This window comes from Lepidochelys kempii, chromosome 1 (genome assembly GCF_965140265.1).
Source record: "Lepidochelys kempii isolate rLepKem1 chromosome 1, rLepKem1.hap2, whole genome shotgun sequence".
Classification (NCBI taxonomy): domain Eukaryota; kingdom Metazoa; phylum Chordata; order Testudines; family Cheloniidae; genus Lepidochelys; species Lepidochelys kempii.
This window is the reverse complement of record NC_133256.1, coordinates 107,247,826-107,270,263: the sequence shown is the minus strand read 5'-3', so window position 1 is coordinate 107,270,263 and position 22,438 is coordinate 107,247,826. Positions and strand designations below refer to the sequence as shown.

The 22,438-nt window shown below is 40.7% G+C and overlaps 1 protein-coding gene across 2 annotated transcripts in view; it reads left to right on the top strand.

Moving 5' to 3' along the window:
* Positions 1–22,438, top strand: part of COL4A1 (collagen type IV alpha 1 chain) — a 208,983-nt gene that overhangs the window by 14,907 nt on the left and 171,638 nt on the right. The window contains exon 2 of one of the 2 annotated variants that reach the window (XM_073349702.1): positions 6,558–6,636. The exons of the other annotated variant lie outside the window; for it this stretch is intronic. The gene's annotated coding sequence lies outside the window, so the exon portion shown is untranslated. The remainder of the gene's footprint in view (positions 1–6,557; positions 6,637–22,438) is intronic. 2 annotated transcript variants of the gene reach the window in all.

Genomic DNA, 22,438 nt, shown 5'->3' with positions numbered 1-22,438 from the left:
GCATTCTTGTCAAATATTTTGCAGCAAAAACAGAACACTTTGCCAATTGATTTTGAGTAAATTAGCCAATGCCGATTCAGTTTCTTACCATTCTTGAGCACTCTTTCGCAGTGTGACTTTGAGAAGTGTTGCTTCTGCTCATTCACTGGAAATGTCATATCTTCAATTTTGTCCATTCATGCAATTTTGATCAATATTGGTGAAGTTTGGGATCACACCACTACGATCTGTGGTGTGCAGGTTTTCTCACTGCTGTTTCTGTCATCATGTGAGGCCGATTCTTTTTTTTATAATTTCTCTTCTTTTCTGGTGAGCCACATTCTTCTTTATCATCATTCTCCTTTATACTGCCTGGAAAACTGGATGATTCTCCACCATTTTCCTCACATTTTCATTCCTTATCTTCAGGTAAATCTGCTAACTCCTTAGTAATAGGACTTCCATCATTTATGCTTCACTCCTCAATTTCTTCTGCACTAGGATGATAGATGGGGCTTTAGGCCATAGCAATGTTGTTTTGTTTCAGATGTTTTCCCATCAAATTTGCCTCTTGCTGCAAAATAGATTGCAGTTGAGCTTTTTGCTTCCTATACTGAGCTCCTGAAGGCTTTACTGAATACCTGAAACATTTTACTTCAAACATTCTATTTTCCCTTTAGTCGCTAACAACAAAAACAGCATCATGAGCCCGGCTCCTCCCCAAGCCCAGAGGCATGGTAAATTGAGTTGGGAGAAATTCTGCAATACAATCTGTTAAGGGGCAGCACCAACTGGAATGCCCTCATGCAACAGGCCACTGCACGACCCGTTTGCTTGCTTCAGTTTCCCCTGTCAATCCCAGGGCTCCACGCCAGGCTCTCTTACCTCAATAGTACCCCCTCTTGGGGCAGGTCTATTAGAAAACATTGTGCAAATGGTCCAGAACTTAACTCCCAACACTTAGTCCATCTATCACCTCAGTGCAAGCGGTCATTAAAATCCTAACAATTTATCCCTTGATGCCCTACATACTACATGCCGGTGCCTTCCACCATACCTAGACTCTTTGTCAGTCCTCCTCTGTCCCCCTGCCAAAACAGCCACCCTGCCCTGTTCAGCTGCACTGCTCTTCCCAACAGGAACCGCTACAGCCTCTCTGTTGGGATATATTTACTAGAGGAGCATCCCTCACTTCCCCAGGCCCTCTCATTGTCCCCCTTGATTCCAACTCTCTGATGTTCAGACATCAACAGGTAAGCTCCTCCACTGCTCCCGTGCCTTCAGCCCTCTCCATCCCTCAGCTCCAGCTTGGAAGCCAGCAGTAAACCCCCTCTGCTGCTCTCCTGCCTTCTGCCCTCTCCAGTTCTGGCTCTCTAGCTTGGGGACACCAGCCAGAAAACCCTTCTTGCTACTTTCCTGCCTTCAGCCTTCCTTTAAGAACCAATGCTCTACAGCAGGGATCGGCAATCTTTGGCCTGCGGCCCGCCAGGGTAAGCCCCCTGGCGGGCTAGGCCGGTTTGTTTACCTACCGCATCTGCAGGTTTGGCTGATCGCAACTCCCACTGGCTGAGGTTCGCCACTCCAGGCCAGTGGAGTGCAGCTGGGGGCTGTGGGAAGTGGTGCGGGCCGAGGGATGTGCTGGCCGCCGCTGGCCGCTGCTTCCCGCCGCCCCCCGTTGGCCTGGAGCGACGAACCGTGGCCAGTGGGAGCTGCAATCAGCTGAACCTGCAGACGCGGAAGGTAAGCAAACCATCCCGGCCCGCCAGGGGGCTTACCCTGGTGAGCCGTGTGGCAAAGGTTACCGTCCTTGCTCTACAGCAACCCTCCCTCATCTGGTCTCTCTCAGCTTCTCCCTGGTTCCTTGTAGCCTTCTGGAGCTGCCCTGCCCTCTTTAATTGGTCAAATGGGAGCGCTTGTTCTGGCACAGGGGAGCTGGATCTACTTAATTTACTGGGGCCAGCCAACCTGTAACATGCTGAAAGGACAGTTGTCTTGTGGACTGAGCATGGGGCAAGTTGTCAAGGGATTCAAGGACAAGTAACTTAACCTCTCTGTGCTTCAGCTTTCCTATCTGGAAAGTAGGAATAATAATACTTTGTAGAACATTTTAAGTTCTACCAATGAAAAACTTAATGTAAGTGTAGGTACTGTCATCCTCACTGGAAGGATTGTAGTTCATTCTGAATAAGACTTCACATTTATATAGCACCTTTACAACTGATGATCTTGAAGAGCAGACAACTATGAAACAGCTAAGCTTTGAAGCACCTCGGGAGACACTGTCTTACAGGTGGAATGCAGCAACGTGTTTAACAGCACTGAGCACACAAATTCACGTCAAGAAGTGAAGAAAAATACTGACCCCAACTGAAACTCTGGGAGGAGTTTGAGTCAGTAGCATATAATTTCTAGAGTTGGTATTTGGCCAAAATATTAGAGTTAACACACCTATCCTTGAAGAAAGGGGTTGTGAAATCTCAGATATTCACAAATGATCAGGGCCTCGGTTTTACATCTGATCCATATACAGCACCTCTAACAACACAATATCCTTCTAATGTTACACTGGGATGTTGGTTCAGTACTTAAAAGAGAGAAGGGTACCGCCAGCTGACTCACTAATACAACTTCCTGACGCATTTATGTTTTCCCTAAAGGTCTCCTGTCCAGGAATTGGCTAAGCCAAGACCTGCTTAATGTGTGAGATTTGAAACCACAGAACAAGGTAATGGCTGTTCAAGGAGACAAAACAAATGAACCTGGAGTAGCTTTGAAGTTTTAAAAATGCAGAAATTATGTTTTCGCCCCTAAAAAAGCTAGTGCCGGGCCCCTTCAAGTATCAGCTCCTAGAATGTAGCCACCACAAATGCTAGTCAGGTGATCAAATGTGCACACATGGGGCTAAGTGGGTGCATCACTGTTGGTTTCTCTTTTGTGCTAATGTAGTCCTTTATGATGTGCTTTTATAATTTTTGCTGGGAATAATAATAATATAATATTAGATTGCGATATTATGTAATATATAATATTAGATAATATATAATTTCGATAATATATAATATTAGATTTCTGTGTCCATATTATGCAGTATTTTATCTAAAATGAAAAGTCACAAGTTTAGATTTTACACAAAGAGCTTCAGCTAGCAGGCAAATCTTTCAATGAGAGTAAAACACACATTGAAATCAGTGGAAGATCTGCAGGATTGGGCCCCAATTGTTATATTCAGGTTTCACTTTGTAGTGGACTCTAAAGTTGTTGGAAATGGTTTAGGAAAGTCCTTTGTACTCTTATGGGCTAGCAGAGATAAAGTGAAGTGAATAGTGTACAAAATGTTCTTTGTCTTCTGGAGGGAACTAGTTTTGGAGATACACCAGGGTTTTTGAGCCCCCCTTTACGAGAAAGGTTTCATCCCACTAGTTAATCTACAACAGCAGCAATAGGAAGAGGTCAGAGTCTGGGTAATAAAGATGGGAAGAACCTTGCCAGCTTCCAAAGTGAAGGTAGTTAAGGAAGGATTATGTTGAAAGGCTCGTACTTTTGAGACTCCCTGGTTCAAATCTGTATTGAGATTTGCTGGAAACTTCAGATGAGCTCTAGATTTAATACTGAACTTTTTAAAAGCTGCCAGAAGTTTAGTGTTGTTCTTCAGTATTTTGTTAGTGGGTCAGGACCCATGGCAACTAACATTATCAAAAAAGAGCAGTTTGTTCTGGGCCTTTTGCTCTGCCCCGCCATTTCTCAATGCAACCACCTTGGAATTTATAGTCTTCTCTAACTACATGTGAGGTCTAGTTTTTCACCAACACAATCAAACTGTTTCTTCCAGCTAAGGTGCCTTCCGTTACAGTCTTTCTACTGATTAGAACAGTGCATTGATACTGAACCACTCTACTAATGGATCAGGCATGTCAAAACGTTTAGTGGAATGGAACACATTTTAGGTTGTTTTCATGTAAACATTATTTGTTTATATACATGCTTATGGTGGGAGTTTCAGAAGTGCTCGGTGTTAAATTGATTTACTTGAGAGCAGAGTTAGACCTATACTAAGCACTTTTAAATCTCTCTCCTTCAAAGCAATAACCACATGCCTTTTTGGAAAAAACGTGTAATTTTGTTATTTGTAGCTGGTTCTGTGGTTCAGCATATTTCCTAAGGTGCTTAGCTCAGAACAAATAATTAAAATGGTTTATACTTTTGGAATACATTTGCTCCAGGCAGCTAAAATGGTTCTATTGTAGCTGGAGAATAAAACTAATTTGACTGTGTGCTAATTTTTGCTGCATAGCTGCATGCTGATTGTGTACCATAAGTATCAGTCTAATGCTCATAACAATAAGTGTTTAGAGTCTAAAAGTATTTGTTTCTTAAGACTGAAACTCAAGTAGGATTGTGGAAATATGCTGGTATTGATTGATGAGGCATTATATGATCAGGAAGTTCATATATTAATGAATTTATTGGTGTGCAAAAGTATATATATTAAAGGAAGGGGAAGTCAAGAGAGAGATGTCTCAAACATCCCAGGAATTTGCATATTGTACTGGTAACTATGTGTCCCATTTATGGCAATGACAAATCTGTTATCTATTAGTGGAATAAGAAAAAAACAATTCTGACTACCCTGCAATATATGGATGAATGTGTGAGTAATGATTTAGTTCCAAAACTCATAAATTTTAAGTTAGTTGTAATTAAACAAACTCTGTAAAATGCATGTGTTTGTGGAAGGGTGGGCCAGGGGGATTAGATAGAATTATCCCAAAGAAATGCTTGAAATGCTGCAATCTTTTCAAGGAAATTATATGATTTTTCTGTTTGTAACTTGTTTGTTTCTTTTCCTTTACTTCATGAGCTCATTAAGAATAAGGGATACAAGATTGGTTTCAGAGTAACAGCCGTGTTAGTCTGTATTCGCAAAAAGAAAAGGAGTACTTGTGGCACCTTAGAGACTAACCAATTTATTTGAGCATGAGCTTTCGTGAGCTACAGTGATGAAGTGAGCTGTAGCTCACGAAAGCTCATGCTCAAATAAATTGGTTAGTCTCTAAGGTGCCACAAGTACTCCTTTTCTTTTTGTGGATACAAGATTATTAGAGATAGAAACATTGGCGAAATCAACATGGCTATATTTGGGAATAATATATGGAATGACAGGTGAAGCAAGGAAGAAAATGAAAGATCAGGGTGTTGTGGTCTGGGAGGACTGTGTCTCTGCTTTGTGCTAAAATGGAGTAACATTAGCCCTTATGCATCATAGTCTTACTCTTTGTAAATTTTATTCATATTTTAAAAACTAAAATACTATTTCCCATTACGAACCTTAGTGAGATAAAGAATGTTGTTTTGCTACTAAATCTTTGGGCCAAACTCTGACTTGAATCACACCCATAGGCATGTTAAAATATCGGAGAAAAATCAAACAGCACAGTAATGTATCATTCAAAATGTGCTCTGATTCACACTGGCAAAACAAATAGTAGATTTCGGCATGTTTTCCGGGAATGGTCTGGTAGGATAGACTGTGCAGAGGATCTGTTCTTGAAAAATGTGGATGTGTCATGGGCATAGAAAATTTTTGTTTGCAGACCCATGAGACCTGTGCAATAATTCCAGATCAAAGAGCTTAATACTGTGAAGTACTGAGTACTTCCTAGGAGGTGTGAATGACCTCCATTCCTATTGAAATCATTTCAGTAGGAGACGAAGGTGCTCAGCATTTTGCAGGATTTTGTCCGAAGTGTTAAGGAGACCAATGGAGTTGGAATTGAGGAAAACGGACCAATAGGACAAAGACAGGGAAGATTTGTATTAAAGTGCTGACATCATAGGAATGTCCTTGTGTCCCTGGAGATTCCACGGGAATGTCACTATGGATTGGGGGCCCAATTTATGGTTGACTTACAGCCCCTTGGTGCCATCATAGTCATTGCAAAGGGGCCACAAAGCTGTCACATGGGCAGGGCCGTCCCTACCCATACGCAAAGTACTCAGCTGCGTAGGGCACCATGAAATTTGGGGCACCACATTTCCTGGTGCCCTGCACAGCTGCGTGCTGTTCCAGCCTCTGCTCTGCCTTTTCCCTGTGGCCCCTGCTCTGCCCCTCCCCTTCTCACCCCTGGCACAGTCTATTAACTGTCTAAAAGAAATGTATGAAATTGATTGATATGGGAATGTGCATATATGAATATGTCATGTCTTGTATTGTTTTTTGTATCTGTTCTATATTTCAGTTAAATGTGATTCAGCTGTATTAAAAACCGTGGAATAATTTGAAACTTGGAGGGATATATAAATCATACCTAATAGATCCATCAGACAGAAAAGGGATTATCTGCTAAATTTGACTTTTTATTTTATGAATATTAATTTTGAAATGTGCTACCAAAAAGAAGGAGAGGTAGACCTGTAATTGAAATACCACTATCAATGTTGTGAACATACTACATGTTTTGCTGTAGATGAAGAAAACTAACATGTTTTTAGAATGTCATTTGTAATTTGAGTTTACTTAGGGATTACTTAGACTTTACATCTTATTCTGGTTTATTTATAAAGTGAATTGTTTCTTACAGTGCTTGGTCGTTGTGTTGCAAAGTGTGAAGCAGAGAGTACTCTTGCTTTACTAGATACATACTATACCTGGATGCTACAGTGAGTATTTATTTTCTTGTCAGAATCAGTTAATAGGTCAAGAAATAGTCCATAACTTCATAATTAACCAGCAGTCTCTCCTAATTGTTTCCAGTATTTGTGCTTCTTTTCCTAATGCAAATTAGTCAAGTAGCCTTTTAGATGGGGATGATGGCAAAATGATATGCAAATCACCCAGAACTTTGGTCTTGGTACGAAAATCCCTTACTGGCCTTATCTTGTGGGAAAATTGGGCCTCTCATGAAGAGTCTTTGAAGTGGTGCTCTATTGTGACTCTCATCCACATATCCCATTTCACACTCCTTCATTTGTGCTCCTTATTTGCAATCTTGTATAGAATTGGGACTGTCCACAATAAACTCAGACTGTAAGAGAGTCAGGCCAATCTATACACTTCAATGAAATATTGAACTTTGAACGAGGTGCACAAATGTAAGGACAGACCTCTAAGCTGACCTACAAATCCAAGTTATCCTTCCTGGTTTCAATATATTAGAAATTTAAGCTTCAGTAAGGCAAGTAATCCCTGCCACTTGTTCCAGGGCAAGATGGAAAAAGTCCCCAAACCTGTGGCATGGTCAATCTACTATGGGAAAAAAATCATTTCTGACCCTAAAATTGCCCATCAATGAGATGTTTTGGAGTATGCGAGAAACAGACACCAGCCATTAGTGCCTAATTCTTTCCTGAGATGTAAACAATAACTAAAGCTATGCCCAGGGCAAACCAACACTCAGTGCTGCCTTTGCTATCCATCATAAACTTGCACCGGGCAAGAGAATTAGGACAAAGTCTCAGGTTGTTTGTAGGGGCAGAGATGCATTCCTGCTCCCTGCCTTTTATGCCATGGAGAGAGGCAGATAAGTGTGGATTGACTAGCAGGCAATGAACCTGCGTATCAGATATCCTCATTACCTTTGCTCCTCATGGGTCAAAGGATGAGTTGGCAGGGAGTTTCAAATCCTGGGCTTATCCTGCTGGGATTGGCTTATCCCTTGGGCAATGAGGATCAACATTTGAAGTGCTCCTCTGTCTCTGCTCTGTGGGGATCCACATTTGGAGTTGCATTCTGGCTGAGTGTGATGGGTAATAATTACAATGTATGTTGTAATTGTTCAAAAATCTGCATTTATTTCTTTAGAGAAAGAGACTATTAAAGGGAAGGTGAAAAAGCAGGAAAATGGCAGTAAGATATATAAAAAAGGGAATGTTGGGCTAGAGGCTCTTTACTTGGTTCTAAAATATCTTATGTTCTAACCACTTTGCTTGTGACTTCAGAAATTGTAATGTTGTCTAAGAATTTCCACTTGAATTAAGGTACAATAGCAGTTTAGCTACTCTGTTCATGGGGGCAAAATGATGAATTTAGTCAGCCTGCTTGTCTGAGGGTTGTTTTTTATTACCACTCTTGTAGAAAGAAAGTCTCTGATTATATTTCCTTTAACGGTTTTTCTCCCTTTGAAGGCGTGCTGTAATTTTGTTTTACCATCTCATAGAAAGGAAGCCACACGCAATGGCTATTACCATTTGTTTTCTGTACAGCTCATGTAGCTAATTACATTGGTGATGAGGGGCTGACATCTCCCTAAAAATTCAGACAATTAAGCTATAAAAGAGCAGCTGAAAATATGTGCTAGCATCTTTATTGTCTAATATCAAGAAACCATAACATTTTTGAATATTTTGACATCTGAGAAAACATGCAGAAAGTGATCAAAGTATATATAGCAGAAAATTAAGATTACCTAGTGAGGTTTTAATATGAACAGCTGAATTTCATTGCCTTAAATAAAGGCACATCATGTCTGATGGTATCACAGTAGAAGGGATACTATTTCCTATATGCCCTTTTTGGGCTTTCCTGTAGTGGCTATCATTATGACACCTGTGGTTTAATTGTTGCTTTGAAATACTGTGGAGCAGTTTCTCTGTACTACTCCATTCCCTTTGGACCGCTCAGGCAATGGAAAGGGAGCAGGCATTGGCCACAACCTAATAGTAGGGGATTTCCTCCGGCACGTGGAAGTCTTCAGTAGGCACAGAGCCCTGTAGTCAGCATATACCATACCTTCCCCGGAGCCTCTAGCACAGTGGCATTTTAGGAGAGGAAGGGGGCAGGAAGAGGGTGTGGCTGGAGCACACTGCTCTAAGCCCAGCTGGTGGATGGTACATTGGGGACCATTGACAGCTGGTGCAGGTTAGAACAGCCTAGGAGCTGTTCTAACCCACTGCCAGGAGAAGGGAAAAGGTGAGAATCAGGGAGCCATAACCAGCTCCTTCATGCATTCCTCCAGCTTCTTTCCCCCTCATTGAACATACACTCAGCAGAGCAGAGAATCTGCCCCTCTGTTTCTTTTTAAAATGATTATATCTTTTCCTTATTCTTGTTTAATTATGAATTTTCATATTGTGCAGTTTAAGGGTTTTATCCAACCTAAATTTGCCTCCACAGCTCTTGACAAGCAGAGCCTCCTAAAGATATCCAGGGGAGAGATTTCAGAGTAACAGCCGTGTTAGTCTGTATTCGCAAAAAGAAAAGGAGTACTTGTGGCACCTTAGAGACTAACCAATTAGTTTCCCTCTCAGAAATAGCTGTGTACTGTTAGTTTTGTCCTTACACTGCCACTCCAGTCAACCTTCCCAGGGCAGAGTATGTTTCTTGTCTGTCCAGTTTGATTGTCTGTAAGTAGAACAAGTTCTTCCCACCTCATTAAATATGTCATTTTTTGATGCTTCCTCACCTGCAGTCTTGATTGGGAGGCAGGTCAGATCTTCCTGAACAGAAGGTTCACTCTGAACTCAAAGCTTCTATGTAAGTTTAAGAAGTTGGTCCTCCTCCCAAACCTCCTACACAACAGGGTGTAGAGTAACTCTCACAGGTTACATGGCCCCAGCATTAGCAGAGAGTACCAAACCCAGCACCAGGAGTTACAGTCCTCAGGAAGCAGGGAACTCATTTGCGTGGAATATCTTGGAATGGGGTGTACAGACGTGTTCTGCTCAATAACAGTCCAAAGCAGTGCGGACCAATGCATGCTAATTTTCATCATCTGAGTCAGATGCCACCAGCAGAAAGTTGCTTTTCTTTTTTGGTGGTTTGGGTTCTGTGGTTTGGGTTCCGCATCGGAGTGTTGCTTTTTTAAGAATTCTGAAAGCATGCTCCAAGCCCAGTCCCTCTAATTTTTTGGAAGGCACTTCAGATTCCTAAACCTTGGGTCGAGTGCTGTAGCTATCTTTAGAAATCTCACATTGGTACCTTCTTTGTGTTTTGTCAAATCTGCAGTGAAAGTGTTCTTAAAATGAACAACATGTGCTGGGTCATCATCTGAGACTGCTATAACATGAAATATATGGCAGAATGCAGGTAAAACAGAGCAGAGGACATACAATTCTCCCCCAAGGAGTTCAGTCACACATTTACTTAACATTTTATTTTTTTAACGAGTGTCATCAGCATGGAAGCATGTCCTCTGGAATGGTGGCCGAAGCATGAAGGGGCATATGAATGTTTAGCATATCTGGCACGTAAATACCTTGCAATGCTGGTGACAAAAGTGCCATGCAAATGCCTGTTCTCACTTTCTGGTGACATTGTAAATAAGAAGAGGGCAACATTATCTCCTGTAAATGTAAACAACCTTGTTTGTCTTCGTGATTGGCTGAACAAGAATTAGGGCTGAGTGGACTTGTAGGCTCTGAAGTTTCACATTGTTTTGTTTCTGAGTGCAGTTATGTAACAAAAAAAAATCCACATTTTCAAACTGCATTTTCACAATAAAGAGACTGCACTACAGTACTTGTATGAAGTGATCTGAAAAATACTATTTCTTTTGTTTATCATTTTTACAGTGCAACTATTTGTAATAAAAAAATAATATACACTTTGTATTCTGTGTTGTAATTGAAATCAAATATATATGAAAATGTACAAAAACATCCAAAACATTTAATAAATTTCAATTGGTGTTCTATTGTTTATCGCAATTATTTTTTAAAATCTTGATTCATTTTTTGAGTTAATCGCATGAGTTAACTGCGATTAATCGTCCGCCATAATTCTAAGAGATGTAGGGAAGCTAATTCTCTGCTGATTCAGTGTATTGAGAAAGGTGGCCTGATGATTAAGGCTCCAGCTTGACACTCAGGAGTTAAATACTAATTTGATTGTTTGTTTGAAAACTAATTTGCTGCTTTCAAGCATTAAAAAAAAATCATGAGTCGGACCCCAAAATCATGAGAGTGGCTTAGAAATCATGCAATTTTTAGAAAATAATGCTGAGTTCCTTTTATTTGTCTTTTGGTGTGTTATCCCTTGTTCACATTTTCAAGCTTTTCTCTAGAACCATGAGGCCTAGAAACTTTTTTTGAATAAAAAAGGAAAGCTGAGATGCCAATGGAATCATATGAGTTCAGAAGCTTGGGGCTTTAAGAAAGCAAAAAATATTGCCAGACTTCTAATAAAATCACAAGAGTTGGTAGCTCTGAAGGTGAACATGTCCTCATGCTCTGATCAAACAGCAGGGTGCTGCTGACACCTGGAAATAATTAGATGTTTGGAAAAGAAGCAGAGCACTTTACAAAATAGAATCAAGTCCTTTGTGGTTGACAGGTTGAAGGAATATTTAGCTTTGTAGCATGTAATAGTTTAAAATCAGATTTAGGAAGCAGAAGATCTTGAACTGTAAACAGGTATATAGTTTGTTGTCTGGAGCAGGGTTCGGTAGTCACATGAGCCCTCTATAGAAATCTATTACTATGGTTTAAGGGCTGTTTTAAAAATACAAAGTGAATGCCACTTCCAAGACTCTGCATGTTAATGGACAATAGAAGTTAAACTTGTAACTTCTCTGTACATCCAGAGAACAGCCCCCTCACGGCCCCTTTTTACATACACTTGATTTGTAAATCATTTTCTAATTACAGGATTGGTAAAGCAATTTCTTTTTCTAAAGAGAATGTAAGGTATTCAGAAAATTACCTGGATGAAGACATTGGATGGGATAATGGGTTCATACTTTGCTATGGGGAAATACAAAACAAGTGGGAAATATAATTAAATATTGTTTAACAGAATAGCTAGCTTCCCAAATGCTTTGAGATTCATAAAAGTCTGTCCCAGAAAATGATGAATCAAAATCTTTATTTGAAACTTTTTAAAATACAAAAATGTCCTTTTTGGAAGCTAAAATTCTCCTGGACAATTTTCATTTTTTGAAATTTTACAATTTCTTTTATTATTTTTTGTTTTGTTCCCTCCCTTTCTTTCCCTTCTAATTTTTATCCTTTTCCTCCCTTTGTTCTTTCTTTTTTTTTCTGTTTTGTCCTGAAAAAGGGAGACATGGGGAAGAGAAGGAATAAAGTAGAGGAATCAAACTGTTTTTTTTTTTAACAAAAAGTTGCTTAAAAATGGTATGCTTCACACACACAAATTGAAGTTTTTCAACTCTAATCAATAATAACGAGTGACTCAAAAATATTTTAAAAAACTCTAGCATTGCTTTCTATACAGGGTTGATCTTGTCCCAGTCTTGTCTCTTTCCCATCCGTGGCTCCTCATCCTAGTCTCATTGCTCTGCCTGAGCAAGTTCTCTCCCTGCTTCCTGGTTCCTCGTCAGATCTGTCTCCACTCCACTGGTTCTCAGTCCCATTCTCCTTGTCTAACTAGTCCCAGTGTTACCCCAGTTCCTCATCCTCTTTCTCCCCCATTCCCACACTATATTGGCGGTGCTATGAGGCCCACCTATAAGAATGAGGAGAAAGATATGTATATAAACCAAAAGGTCATGAACTTTCTAGCATTATAAATATCTGAACAACTTATCTTTAATCTTTGTTGGTCAAATATTTCATGTTCACAGGTTCCCTAATCTATTTTTGACATATACATTGCATTATCATTAGTTTATCTGTATTTCTTTTGTAATATGTCAGTCTAACAGATGAAATGTTGCCAGATACAAATTTTTAATTCTGAAAATATGGAAAGAATGGTCTGATCAGCTTTCCATTTTTTCCTGGAAATTTTCCAGTCAATCCTAATGTCAGCAGTGCACTGTTTTGCTTTCATTACTGTGGTCTTCTGTGCTTACAATGAACATAATAGAATTGAAAGGTCAAATACTGTAGGTCTTCCATGTGGAACTGTTTTGCATCTCATGAATATGAAACTGTTAAAACTAGCTAAATGCTTTGGTGACTCAACTGTTAAAATATCTTTGAACTCAGCTGAGGTAACAGTAAAACTACAACAGTATTATTTTTAGGCCTAAGGGAGACAAGGCATTTTGCAACTTGTTTCAGGATATTTAAAGAAAACAGAAAACAAATATTGCTACTAAAAGTTTAAAACCTCAAAAAGAATTCTCTTAGATACATTGTTATTAATGAGAACATTTTTGAATCACTGTGTCATATATGGTAAATAATTTATTTTTAGATAATGTGCCTTATGCGCTTGTTAATAAATTGTAGCCCCTAGTATCTACACACTTAGTCTCAGACAACAACAATTTCAAGAGTTGAGGATAAACCATGACTTTTTCTGTAGTGGAAATAGTTTTTGAGCTATTTCGTATTTTCTCTTTTATCAAAAGAGGAAGTCTCAAGGTTCCTTCCTCACTCTGAACTCTAGGGTACAGATGTGGGGACCTGCATGAAAACCTCCTAAACTTACTTTTACCAGCTTAGGTTAAAACTTCCCCAAGATACAAACTATTTTACCCTTTGCCCTTGGACTTCCACTGCCACCACCAAATGTTTATTTGGGTTTATTTATTAGGAAAGCGTTGTTTGGAAACATCTTTCCCCCCAAAATCCTCCCAACCCTTGCACCCACTTCCTGGGGAAGGTTTGGTAAAAATCCTAACCAATTTGCATAGGTCCACAGACCCAAACCCTTGGATCTTAAGAACAATGAAAAATCATTCAGTTTCTGAAAAGAAGGATTTTAATAGAAGTAAAAAGTAAAAAAGAATCACCTCTGTAAAATCAGAATGGTAACTACCTTACAGGGTAATTAGATTCAAAACATAGAGAATCCCTCTAGGCAAAACCTTAAGTTACAAAAAGACACACAGACAGGAATATCCATTCTATTCAGCACAGCTTAATTTCTCAGCCATTTAAAGAAATCATAATCTAACACATATCTAGCTAGATTACTTACTAAATTCTAAGACTCCATTCCCGTTCTGTCCTCAGCAAAAGCATCACACAGACAGACACAGACCCTTTGTTTTTCTCCCTCCTCCCAGCTTTTGAAAGTATCTTGTCTCCTCCATTGTTTATTTTGGTCAGGTGCTAGCGAGGTTATCCTAGCTTCTTAACCCTTTAAAGGTGAAACCCTTTTCCTCTGGCCAGGAGGGATTTCAAAGGTGTTTACCCTTCCCTTTATATTTATGACAGGAAGTGTTTAAAAATAAATTGCATGTTGGAAAATAATAATGAAATTTAAAAAATTCTAATGATCTATTTAGAATATGCCATGTCTCTTATTAATTCCATAATATGTCTCTGTGTCTGAACTATTTTAATTTTCCTTTTACAAAGTAGTGCTTTTTGTTCATTCAAAGGGAAAAGTAGTTCACTGTGTCCAAAAGATCACCTTATACATTTGAACAATAAAAGTGTCTTGTATTTAAAATCACATCGTGTTGTCTCTTCGAAATCTCATTGGAGGTTTAAAGCTTTTATAATGAATTATAACAAACTTTATTTGGGTCCGCTATCCAGGAGGTTCTGTTACTGAACAGTTCTAGAACCTCCCAGGTACTAGTTCTATATGAGCTAGGAAAAGCACATAATGGTTAATTAGGAAAGCTTTAAGCCTCCACGTAGAAGTTCTGGAAAATCAGAACAAATATTTGTGCAGCTTAAAACCTTTTTAATTGTATTCAGTTGATATATGTATGAGTCTTGCCAAAATCATTGCACAATTTCTGCATAGAACAATTGTCACTCTAAAAGGGGAGAACTGAAGAGATTGTCTTAGCTGTTTAGCACACAAATAGGCTGGTAATGGTGGCAGGATTATTGGAAAGAACATTTTGATGAATAATGAAGTTGACAGTAAAACTGATGATCATTTGCCATATTTATATATATATATAATTGCTTCTGCAGTTCAAAAAGAAATATGCAATTCTTTATACAGTGACTGAAAACACAGTAGTAGGGGAAAAGAGGAGGACGAGTGTAAAAATAACGTGTGGTCCATGGGCTAGCTGTGGGCCTTTTCAAAGTTGTTGAAGTTATTGGAAAGCTGCCATGGATGTCAGTGGGCTTTGGCCAACACCTTATGTGCAGAACTTGATTCCATGCTAAGACTAAAGCGTTAAGATGGGAACAGTCAGGAACCCTAAAAGTCAGAAAGTTCCTCCAGCAATCTTAACTTGGCTACATTGAATATGTATATAAAATATAGTGTTTTCTATTCTAGCTAAATGTAAATGGCGAATGTTGCATATCCTGTATATTTTATTGTGTATTTATCAGTATAAACATCAACAAGGCTATTTTTTCAGGAACTCTCTTTTAAATTTGAATAAATGGATGACTGAAAAGTTTTTGAAGAGTGAGGTAAGTGCCTGCTGTGGCTACTAACAAAGTTCTAAAAAGAACTGTTAAAAATCGATTTTATTCAGAGAGGACTAATGTTACAATTAGATCATACTGTGTTATTTATGGGTGCCATAGCTTCTGTATCACGTAAAACTGTCAAATAAAACATAGTCATGCTTTGTGAGCAGAAAATTTTAAAATTCTAACTGTTGCTAATTCTCTTGTTTTTAGAAGTTTTTCTTTTAATATAAATGGTAATTGTTTTACATTTTCAAAGGAATAATGATGACATTGTGTTGCATTTTAGATCGTTTGGAACTTAGGAATGCGACTTTTATTTTAAGGTTGCATGGGCTTTCCCAAAGGCATTTCACTTTTGACCTTTAGATTAAATTCATGCATGCTCATTTTTGTAGAATGGCCACAGAATCGGCTGGTGTAGTGTAATGGCATTTCTTGTTCAACACAAAGCCTTGCTCTATGTGAAAACTCAAATATAAAGAGTAAATAACAGTATTAAAATGCTCTAATACACATCTTGTTCTGTTCTTAAACAAGTTTATATCCTTGGCTCAGATCTTCATTAGTAATTTAACTCCACATGTCATAAGTTTTGCCTTTAACTTGGTATTTGCTCCTGATTTCCCATTCATAATTTCCTGTCAACAAAGTTTGAAGGCTCAGATCTTCCTGCTTCAAAAGCATAGGCACCTAGCACTTGAGTTGAATAAAAATATATATTAGCAGCTCTAGTGCTAGAGAAAGACAAGGTATGTGAGGTAATATCTTTTTTTGGACCAATTTCTGTTAGTGAGAGACACTTTCAAGTTTACACAGAGCTCTTCTCCAGGTCTGGGAAATTTAGGGTTTGTCTAGACATTTAAAATGCTGCACCGATGCAGCGGTGCCGCTGTAGCACTTCGCCCATCAGTGTAGATAATCCACCTCCCCGAGAGGCAGTAGCTATGTCGATGGAAGAAGCACTCGCGCTGACATAGCACTGCCTACACCAGGAGTTAGGTCAGTATAACTGCACTGCTCAGGGATATGGATTTTCCACACCTCTGAGTGACATAGTTGTACCGACATAAGTTGCTAGCGTAGACCAAGCCTTAGGGCAAGTCTACACTTCAGATGATGGAGCTGCGCCACTGTACTGATGCAGCTGCACTGCTGTAGTACTTTAATGAAGGTGGATTCATGAAGAGAGCTCTCCCATCGGTGTAGTTAATCCACCATCCCGAGAGGTGGTTTGCTGTCTACACAGGGGTTTAGGTTAGTATAACTATGTTGCTCAGGGTTGGGGGTTTCACACCCCTGAGTGACATACTTATTCCGATATGAGTCTGTAGTGTAGATCAGACCTCAGAGTGTCACAGCTAAATATAAGGTGGAATAAATAGTTTAGTATAAGTAGCTTATACATATTTCAAGGGACCGTTCAAGGTGAAGTGGTCCATTAACAGCCCTCCAGTCACGGGTGTGGGGGGAGGGGAGAGAAAAAGAGGAAGGCGACATGTGACACTCTGAATAAATTTCTTAGACCTGAAGAAGAGTTCTGTGTAAGATCGAAAGCTTGTTTCTCTCACCAACAGAAGTTGGTCCAATAAAAGATATTACCTCACCCACCTTGTCTCTCTCTAATATCCTGGGATTGACATGGCTACAACAACACTGCATAGAGCTCTAATTCTAGATAATAAAGCAGTTTTGATTATATCCAGGAGAAGGCAGAGGAGCAGATCCACATGGGTCAGTTCACTAAGGGCCAGTTTAATCAGCTTAATCTGTAGCAAAGGAGATTTAGGTTAGAAATTAGAAAAAACGTTTTAACTGTAAGGATAGTTAAGTCTGATATCAGCTTCCATGGGAGGTTTTGGAATCCCCATCACTGGAATTTTTTAAAAAGAGGTTGGACAAATACTGTGAAGGATGGGCTAGGTTTACTTGGTCTTGCCACAGCACAGGGGCCTGGATTTATGACCTCTTCAGGTCCCTTTCTGCCCTTCATTTCTGTGGTGCTATACCTAGCTCTTGCATGCAAGCTTGGCAGCAGGGGAAAGAGCACAAGGAATTGAGGAGTCACGTATGAGTTGGCATAATGACTACAACAACACTGCATAGAGCTCTAATTCTAGATAATAAAGCAGTTTTGATTATATCCAGTAGCGGGCAGAGGATTTATGACATCATCATTTTGCACTTGCCCAGGGAGTGAGTCAGGCACACTAGTTAAGAGCATGTTGCACCATCTCAGAGGATCCTCCCTGTGCATTGGGGAATTCAGGAGGGACCCCTAAGGCACAACCCATCCACACATTCCATGCAAAGCCATATTGTCCACAGTGTATGTAGGCCATCGGCTAAATCTCTCTGCCTGGCTGGCCCTAAAATGTGGACCTAGTAAACAATCAGTGTAGCCTAGTCATTCAAACAAAAGTTGGAATTATGATTCTTGGGCTTCGTTCCTAGCTCTCTCATGGACTTCCTGTGTGAATTTAAGGTTAAAATTTTAAAACGTGTCCTCTAATTTTGAGTGGTGCGCTCATCACACTTGGAGCCTGATTTTCGGTGGACTTCAATGGAAGTTGTAAGTGCTCAGCACCTTCACAAACCATGCCCTCTGCATTTCAAGGTGTCTGCCCGGAAACTGAAGCAGCCAAAATTAGTGGACACTTCTTAAAATTTGGGCTTTTTATTGTTAATATTAATATTTATAAAGTGCTTTGAGCTAGACAGATAAAAGGAATAACAGAAATGCACTGTATAACTTTCCACTCATAGCAAGTATACATTAGTATCTGTGACTGGCTGATATTTCTTCTGTTCCGTTCTATATAGTTTCTTATACCATGCTCATCATGGTAATATCTTAGCACCTTCCAGTAGTGCATTAAGCAATGTGCCTAACCTCTGTCTTGTGTTTTGTTCTCTCATACTCTCTCCAGGAGGAAAATTGTGTGTAGTGGAGTTTTTGTTCTGGATTTTTTAAGATTTTGTGTGTGTGCGTGCACGCATGCGCAGAACTCGATGCAATATTAAAGACAAAGGAAAACAATATAGCTCTGTGTGTGTGTATTAGAGAAGTCAAGGTCAAAGAAATGTGCCTTGCACTTGGAGCAGAAAGTAGTGAAGTTTGGTGATAGTCCTTAGTACCTGGGGTAGTTCATTCCGCCGTCTTGAGCTGGTCCCCTAAATTTTCAAGTAGTACAGCATTTAGCCACACAGTTTCTAATTGCTTGTGACTTTAAGAGTTATGATTGAGTACTGTTGCTTTGTGATTCATACAACTGTACAATGAGATATGCTACTCACAACTGCGTGTATTTCAAATAAGCTGTGACAAGCCCCCACGCCCAGGAACATGGGGCATGTCTAAATCCTGAAAAGAGGCATTGGCTGTAGTACCTGACCAAATCCTGTTTTGAAAGAGAAGGCAAGGAAGGAAGGAAGGAGATGAAAACACAGTCTAGATGACTGGGGAAAACCAGTCATTTACCACGGTAACAGTGCTAAACTATTTGTAATACTGTGTCTGTCACAGCCCATCAGTCCATATGAACAGTATCTTTAGTCAGTAAGTTCAAACAGAACTACTTTATATTAATGAAAGCAGAAGTTCAGTGAATTGTAACTATACAATTATGAAAACATATTAAAAAGAACTGTCATATAAACATCTGTAGCTTAAGAGTTGTGCAGGTATGCCCAGCACATTAACAATTTAGGGATCAACGTCTCAGTCTTATACATAGAGTAGATGGATACAAGAAACAATTTTGTTTCCTCCTTGTGGTGCTTATTGTTCAGCCAGAAGTAAAGTAGGTCAGAAGTGTCTTAAAATATCAACTTCCATTTTTAGCCACTTGATTTATATATATACAAAAAATAAGCAGTTTAGTTGAAAGGCTAGAAGAATAATCTGTTGATAAGGTTGTAATTGTTCAGTTAATTGCAATTTTGATTAGGCTGCTTGTAAGGAATAATTATTACTTCCATATTAAAAGTACAGTGAATCCAGGAGGATTGAATCCAGAAAGCCAGGAGGGTTGTAAATAGATCATAAAGTTATGAAAGATCATTGTTCAATTCAGTTGTCACTGTCTTGAGTGGTTCACGACCATGAATGCCAACCTCAGGGCAGACTGCCAAAAAGGAGGGCAGACACCCCAAAGTGGTGGCATGTTTTATAATTTGATTTCACCAACCCACTAACGAATGTGAACTCCTGAAGCACTATGACACTCTTACCATGAAGTCACTGATGTTCCCCTTGGGCATTCCAGCCTATATTGCTACCCAGGCAAGCTGGACTTAGGGATAGTTGATTGCTGTACACCAGGGATTGGCAGCCTTTGGCATGCGGGACTGCAGGGGGAAGCAGCGGCCAGCACATCCCTCAGCCCACGCCACTTCTCGCTGCCCCCATTGGCTTGGAACATCGAACCATGGGCAGTGGGAGCTGTGATCGGCCAAACCTGAGGACGCTGCAGGTAAACAAACCGTCCCAGTCCGGCAGCAGATTTCCCTGACAGGCCGTGTGCCAAAGGTTGCCAATCCCTGCTATACACCAAAGATCACAAAAAATTCAATTTGATTCCAGTCCCAAGGGACCAGTCACTTACCCTAGGTCAACTGATATCTTAGATCTCACACCAAAGACAGCGCTGGTAGCTAATCCTATAGTAAACTAAAGATTTATTAAGTAGGCAAAAGAAACAAGAGAGTTATTTACAAGTTAAAGCAGGCAAACATGTATACACAAATGATTACAGTCTATGGTTCCAAAAAGTGACAGAGTTGTGGAGGAGCACATGGGTCAGTCAAATATAGTAAAAATCCTAAATGAATCAAACTGTACTATAGAATCTCCAGGGATAGAAATTCCATGCTTGAATAATAAGAGTATAGCAGTAAGAATATACTACCAAGCTTCTGACCCAGGATGGGGACTGTGACTGTGAAATGCTCAGGGAGGTTAGTGAGGCTACAAAAATAGAAAACTCAGTAATAATGGGGGATCTCAACTTTCCCCATATTGACTAGGTACATGTCATCTCAGGATGGAATGCAGAGATAAATGTTCTAGCCATCATAGATGACTGTTTCTTGGAGCAGCTAGTCCTGGAACCCACAAGGGGAGAGGCAATTCTTGATTTAGTCCTAAGTGGAACACAGGATTTGGTCCAAGAGATGAATATACCTAAACCCAGTGATGAGCTGCCAAAATCTTAACAACCAATTTCCTCCTCATCCCACGAGGGGGTCATGGCCCGCCCTTGCCCCTGAGGACTCCTGCCCCATCCACTCCCCTCCCCTGTTTCCTCATTGCCCCTGGAACTGTGCAGGAGGGTCTCATGGGCCACCATAGTGGGTTCCCACCCCACCCCAAGAGCCAGAGGGACCTGCTGGGGAGCGAGGTGGGGAGTCCCGGCGGTGCTTACCTGGGACGGCTTCCGGGAAGCATCCAGCAGGTCCCTCTGGATCCTAGCAGCAGAGCACCCTCCAGGCCCCAGGTCACCTCCACTGTGCCTCCGCCTCCTCCCCTGAACGCCCTGTCCCCTCCCCTGAATGCCCCGTCCTGCTCTGCTTCTCCTCCCCCCCCCCGGGCTACCCGTGAATCAGCTGTTCAGGTGGGAAGCTGGGGCGGGGGGAACGGGCGGGCGGAGAAGTGGGGCAGAGCGTAAACTCAGGGGTGGAGGTGGAGCGGAGGTGAGCTGGGGCTGGGGCCGGGCGCGGGGCAGGGAGCTGCCGGTGGGTGCTTTGTACCCACCAAATTTTCCCTGTGGGTGCTCCAGCCCAGGAGCACCCATGGAGTCGGCACCTAAGATGCCACTTTTGGCCAGTTCTTAAATTTAGAAGCCCTTTTAGACGCAGTTGTCCCTCGCGGGACAACCGGTTCTAAAAGGGACAACTGGTTCTAAAAGGGCTTCTAAATTTAACAACCGGTTCCAGTGAACTGGTGCGAACTGGCTCCAGCTCACCACTGCCTAAACCTCTCGGTAATAGCTACCATCATATAATTAAATTTAACATCGGGGGAGGGAAGGCAGAAAGGGGAAGAAATACTAAAGAAGCCCACCACAGTAGAATTTAACTTCAGAAAGGGGAACTACGCAAAAATAAGGAAGCTAGTTAAAGGGCAATTGAAAGGTATAATCATGACAGTGAAATGCCTTCAAAATGCATGGAAACTTTTTAAAAACACTATAATAGGGCCTCAGATTAAATGTATATCCCAGATTAAAAAATATTGTAAGAGGACCAAAAAAGATGCGGTCAGGGCTAAATAACAAAGTAAAAGAAGTGGTTAGAAGCAAAAAGCCATCCTCTAATAATTGGAAGTCAAATATTACTCAGGACGACAGCAAAGAGCATAAACTCTGGCAAGTCATGTGTAAAAGTATTGTGACAGGGTCGGGCCAGATGGCTACAGGAGAGTAATAGAAGGCAGATATATTAGCCCCAGGTTAAGTAGGTCCCTTTTCCCTGGGTAAGATAGCAGGGAAGGTTCCAGAACAATCAGGAACCTTCTGGAGACAATTAAGACAGACAGGCTGATTAGAACACCTGCAGCCAATCAAGAAGCTGCTAGAATCAATTAAGGCAGGCTAATCAGGGCACCTGGGTTTAAAAAGGAGCTCACTTCAGTTTGTGGTGCGCGTGTAAGGAGCTGGAAGCAAGAGGCGCTAGGAGCTAAGAGTGAGAACGCGGACTATTGGAGGACTGAGGTGTACAAGCATTATCAGACACCAGGAGGAAGGTCCTATGGTGAGGATAAAGAATGTGTTGGGAGAAGGCCATGGGGAAGTAGCCCAGGGTTGTGCAGCTGTTGCACAGCTGTTCCAGGAGGCACTCTAAACAGTTGCATTCCACAGGGTCCTGGGCTGGAACCCGGAGTAGAAGGCGGGCCCGGGTTCCCCCCAGATCCTCCCAACTCCTGGTCAGCCACAGGAGGAGTTGACCTGGACTGTGGGTTCATGAAAATGGCCAAATTGAGGGCTGCTGTGAAGCTTTAAGGCGAGCAAATCCATCAATAAGCACAAGACCCACCAGGGTAGAGGAGGAACTTTGTCACAGTATAATTAGGCAGGTCAAAAAAGAATATGAAGAGCAATTAGCAAAAGACTCAAAATCTAACAGCAAAATATTTTTAAGTACATCAGAAGAAGGAAGCCTGCCTAACAATCAGTGGGGCCATTGGATGATCAAGGTTGACTCTCAGGATCTCTGTGTCTGTTTC